General features: G+C 28.0%; 1 non-coding gene across 1 annotated transcript; it reads left to right on the top strand.

Annotated features, from left to right (window-relative positions):
- Window positions 1–369: 369 nt before the first annotated feature.
- Window positions 370–442, top strand: TRNAA-AGC (transfer RNA alanine (anticodon AGC)). Its single transcript has one exon. It is a non-coding gene; the product is annotated as a tRNA-Ala (tRNA).
- Window positions 443–6,107: the final 5,665 nt, after the last annotated feature.

Here is a 6,107-nt window from a genome sequence, read left to right as displayed (position 1 = left end):
CCTTACATTGTTTATGGACTAAGACAATTAAAATTTATTAACAAAAGATAATTATTAAAAATTAAGATAATTTTTTTTCTTCTTCAAAGTCGATTTCCTTTGAATTCAATGAAGAGGAACTAATAAATGATTAAAGTAAATACGCATTAAAAAGGCTATTGAATGGAATATAAGAACTGAATTCGATGAAAAACTCTAAGCATTGAACTATTGCTGACAATTACGGAGAAAGTGACCAAGTTGCTTTTAGTGATTTTATTCAATACTACCTGGAACGTGCTCTACATTACTGACCTATTTCACAAGCATTCAACACCCGATCTTTAACTATAACTGAAAGTTTGATTACTGTTTAGTTTATAAGACGTAGGGGGCGTAGCTCAGATGGTAGAGCGCTCGCTTAGCATGCGAGAGGTACCGGGATCGATACCCGGCGCCTCCACTTACCTTTTGCAGAACTAAAAAGTTATGATTACGTCTCAAATATATGATAATTTTTATTTTTAAATATTAAACAGTGAACTTGTCTGATGCAAGACTTTAATTTGAACTTTTTGAATAAAATTTCTGTTTATTGTTTTGATTAAATTTTGCTTACAAAATAAAATGATGATGGTATTCAAAGTTCAGTTTTTTTTTTTTTTTTTTTTTTTTTTTTTTTTTTTTTAATTGAGTTTCTTAATACAAAATATCAATTACAAGTTTGTCGTAGTTCCGGAATTTCGGGGGAGTTTTTGAACTTTTTTTCAAAAATCTTACAAATCTGAAAGTTTTTGACAAATTTGAACGATCGTTTTGTGCAGTACATTTTACACATAATTTATTTGCTTTCTTAATTTTATCGGTTCCATTTTGTTACGCTTTAATTTGTAATTTCAGTCATGTGAAAATTTCCATACTCAATAATGTATATTATGGCATTTTCTTTCTTAGTTTTATATCTTATTGAGTTTTTCCGTTCTTCCATTTCTTAGTTTTACCTTTTAAATTTTTCAGTGTGATATCCAAAATAAACAAATTAATACATATGACATACTTATGAAAACGGTTTAATTTTTTACACATTTTATGTTAATCAGCCTACTATATTTCTGTTTAGTTAGGTAAGGGGTGCTCATCCCCTCAAGAATGATGGAAGGATGGAATCCCCCAAAATTTAAGAAATCTGCGCCTCTCATTTCGCAAACTACAAAATAGTTTATAAAACTTTTATTCAACAATAATTTTTAACTATATCTGATATATCTCAATTAGATTAACTGTTGAAATATTTTTAAAAAAATTTTTTTTTCAGAGGACGAAATTAACAATATGAAAAGGGAAGGGAAAAAAAATATTGCAATGCAAAACTGATTTATAAAGTAGTGATGTGTTGCTCTCTTTAATAATTATATCAATTTAATGGCCATATCAATTCAGGTTGTTGAGAGCAAATTCCTGTAACTAAAAATTTGTCCAATTAGGAAATTAATTTATGTACAAGGATTACATACGTATTTGTAGTGTGCAGAAAGGAATTTTTAAAATTATGTATATTAATGTATATGTAGGGGTCAATTGTAACAGAGTACGATTGTAACAGAGCAAAAATTTCAAGTGTCAAGTTCTAGATTTGGTTCCTAGGTGGCGCAAAAGATGTGTTTAATAAATCTACGTGTCCACCCCTGCTGGCAACCATTTTTATGTACTTTTGAAAGAGTTACATCACAAAACATATTTTCACGCCACGCAAGTACTTTTTTTGTTACTAGAATATTATATTGTAACAAAGTAATTTTGTTTAAATAAATAAAAATTAGTAACCGAATATGTAAGTGGACACCTTAATTAACATTTCAATAAAAAAAAGATTAGTTTTGCTAATTAACTAGCATTGTTTTTAACAAATGAAGCTGAAGTGGCGTCTTGGGGACAATTGTAACAATAAGTAAAGGGACGATTGTAACAGCTGAAAATAAATAATCTTATGTTTACAAACTATTACTTAAGTCTTTAAGAACCACCAATAGTTTCCTATATCATTTATATTATGTTGCATGTGCATTATTTTATTTGTCACCTTTCACAGCATAAATTAAAATTTTTAACCTCTTAAAGTTAAAAGTTTAACCCTTTAGGTCTCTGCTCATTATTATTTTTACTCCTAAAATATCACTACTATTTTGATCAATAAAAAATATATCACAACTATGATAATATGTATAATTAACTATGTTTTAGTTGAATTTATGAACTGTTATAATTGACCGCGTAAGTGGGGACAATTGTAACAAGTGTCCGACTGTCAAAAATTGTTAATAACTAATATAATAACATTTAAAATAAGGTATTTATTTTTTCTAGTGGAGGATAGTCTACTTTACTCGTCTGTCAATTAGTACTAATAATATATTGGATTTTTTGTTAGTTAAAAATAGTTAAGTAAAAAATGTTAAAATTGACCCCACTCTCCCCTATATATACTTAGATTCGGCTTCTTTTAATTATATATTTTATATGATTATCATACCTCAATGCGATAAGTTTTATATTTTATAATATTTAAAATAAAAACTTAACGGGAGAACATAATAAGTGTTTCGAATAATTACTCAAGTATAATTTTAGTAGGTATGAGAAAATCAAATTGAAAAGTGATAACGGAAGAAAATAAAAGCCATTTGCTTTACAACTTTTTTGTCACTGTTAGCTACCATATTTAAAATTTCAGTGGTCTTAGAGCTAAAAATATCATGCTCTTAATTTTAGAGAATTGAGTAGTTTTAAAATATTGCCCAAACATAAGCAGAGCAGTGTCTTCGGCAAACTAAAAAGACTGATTGCACAATTTCTAAACAAATATCTGAAAACTAACTGCTTTATCTTTCCGCTTTAATATTTTAAAAACAGAAAATAGAGATCCTCTAACAGAAATGATTAGAAAGGTTCAGAAGTGAGTTTTCGAATTAGAAAATATGCTACTTGTTTTCTTAAGACACCGATCAGCTTACCCTAGCATGTTCTTCTTATTATTTTTAAAGAAAAAAACTGTTCTGTCTTACGATTTTTTTCTTCTTTTTTTCCGAATGGCAGGCACTGAACTTTATTTGTTTCGCCTTAGAAGATGCTAGAGGTGTTGCTCATTTCGCGTTACCCAGTGGGCACCTGTGAATCGAAGTCACGGAGAGACAACACAAGAGAAAGAAACACCCATGCCCAGTGCGGGATTCGAACCCGCGGCCATTGGCTTCGCAGTCAGCCGCGCTAACCGCTCCGCCACCTGGCCGGCTGTTCCGTCTTATGTAATTAATAGGAAACTAGAAAGGGTTTTGGAAACTGGAATTTATAAACTTTTCCAACACCTTATCTGAAAACTAACTGCTCTATTTTTCCGCTTTACTATTTTAAGAACAGAAATTAGAATTACTACATTCATACCCTGTACTTAGAAATATAATGCAGTGCAAATTTGAGGCAAACTTAATAGATGTTAAACTGGACCTGTATAATCAAATTTGAAAATTGGTTCAGATTATGGTTCAAAAGTTGGTCATTTTATGGTTCAGGTTGAAGCAAATTTGCAACGATGGATTTTCTAACAGTTATTATCTTGGATGAAAACACTCTAATAATACATCTTCATAGTGTATCATTTTGAAAATTCTTCTCTTCAATCTAATAGTATTCTGAATCGAATATACTTTTCCTTTTTTTTTCTATTTCAAATAGAATATTTACTGGTGGGGTGGTATAAGACAATTCTTTTGGTTTGGCTTAATTCCACCCAATTCCCCAGGGGGTTGAAGGAGAAACAAATTTACCGTAAAACCACCCAGAAATAGAACATAAAAAGCGGAAGCTGTCTAAATGACGTATAGCAACAGTTCAAGAGTAGGTATATTTTTCATTTTATTCTTCCGTAACCGTTCGTAAACCGATAGGAATTATTAAAAGGTATTCATCAAATGTAAAATGAATTGTTGAAGTTAAATGAAACAACTGCGCTCCAATTTTCGTCTTCACAAATAATTTTCTCTTGAGAGAAAGAATAAGACATATTATTGGTAAATGTTTGTATTTTTAACTGACACATACTTAAAAATTCACTTTTTTTTATGCACGACACTTAATATTCTGTAATTTAAAATGTTCAATACTAATAAGTTTAAATGATTAAGTGATGAATGAGTTTTCATGGAGAATATTGATTTCGTATGTAAATAGGTATTTTTAAAAGTTTCGCTTCCTAGAATACTGAATATAAATACCCTCTTAATTTTTTCTTCTTTAAAAATCTAAATAGCATTTTTATATTTTCCATTTTTTATAAGACATTCAATTTTAAAATATATACTAAAAATAAAATATCCGTTTACACTGTTACTGAACATACATTTTATATAGAATATAACAGGAAGAAAAAGTGTATGCGACGTACTAAAATAGTACGCATTGTGTACTATTTTATTCGTGTATAGAGTATTCGTATACGCATATTTGATTAATTTAGAGTCATTGGAGTACACAGTGCTTTAAAAATATTGGTCTGGGCTTATCAACAAAATGTACAATATAAACTTTTTCGTTCGACAGCAAAAGTTTAAGAAAATGGATTAGAAAACAAACATCTTGCAAATTCACAAATATTTATCATTAAATTAACCAGGCATAAAGCAATTTAAAGTTTGTTTTTCAATACATGTATAGATTTATTTAAAAATATTACTGGGAGCATATAAAAACATTTGACGTGTGTTATTCAACAACGTGTTATTCAACAACGACAAATGTGTTATTCAACAACAAAAGTTATAAATTTGTAAACTATTTGTAAATTCACAAACAGTGATCGATAAATTAATCAGACATGCAGCAATTTAAAATGTCTTGGAACATTGCAACTCATTTACATACAAAATATGTAGATATGTCCTATTTTAGTCAACAACAAAAATTATTAACTCAAAAAACATTTGTAAATTAATAAACATTAATCATTAAATTAAAAACGGATTAAGCAATTAAAGTTGTTTTTTCATTTAAAGATAATTGTGTAGTTATCACTTTCATAATATTCGTGAGGACAAATCAAGAGATTTGAGATTCATAAAAATAAAGCTCATAAAGTATATAAAGTATGTAAAGTATATATAGTATATAAATATATGGCTCATAAAGTATATAAAGTATGTAAAGTATATATAGTATATAAATATATGGCTCATAAAGTATATAAAGTATATACAGTATATAAATATATAGCTAATAAAGAACAGCTCATAAGTATAGCTCATAAAGTATGTAAAGTATAGATTTGAGATTCAAAAATGAACCTCGTTTTATTTACAATAAAATTTTAAAACGGTAAATTCGAAAACTTTTTGTTAATCAACAAATACCTATAATTGAAATAACACGGATAAAGTTATATACACAATAAAAAGTTAGTTTTTAATATAAAGATATTTGTGGAGATGCTGGTTTAAAGATATTAAAGTGGACAGATCAACATTTTTGGAATTTTTCTTCTTTTTTTGGTCAACAAAAGTTTTGAATAGTTAGCTAAAGAGTGATTGGCATAAATCTGCAATTTATCAAATCATTTTCTGGTAAAGAAATTAAATTTTTTCTCATGTTAAATTATTTTAGAATTAAAATATTTCAAAGTATTTAATTACAAATTGTTCCCCAACAATCTATACAGTATGCTGTGTTAATTTATAATCTAATTTTAACGTTCAGGAAATATATACGGTATTTTTTTTAATTCCTAATCATTCGAAACAATACCTTTAATAAGAATTCTTGTCACAAAAAAATGTCCGAAAGAAATCCAACAAAAAAAATGTATATATATATATAAATGAAACAATCGCAATTTTGTTTCTAGTTTGATCTTGATACATTTCCTACTTCTATTTTATGTTTGCGAATCATTTCTTTGTTGCAATTGTTTCTATGGTGACCGAGCTATAATACTTGTAAGAAATAATTCGAAAAATTAATTTTCTAGGAAACCGAAAGGTTATTTTTTCTCCATAAATGATATCGCACTTTTTTTGTAATAGGAATAAAAAAAAAAAGGTTAGAGTTTGAGCCGTGAATTTGGATGCTAGCCTAATTGGTAC

The sequence above is a fragment of the Parasteatoda tepidariorum genome, chromosome 4, assembly GCF_982258835.1.
Source record: "Parasteatoda tepidariorum strain Cologne lab strain chromosome 4, Ptep-v5.0, whole genome shotgun sequence".
Taxonomy (NCBI): Eukaryota; Metazoa; Arthropoda; class Arachnida; order Araneae; family Theridiidae; genus Parasteatoda; species Parasteatoda tepidariorum.
This window is presented reverse-complemented; position numbering and strand designations above follow the sequence as displayed.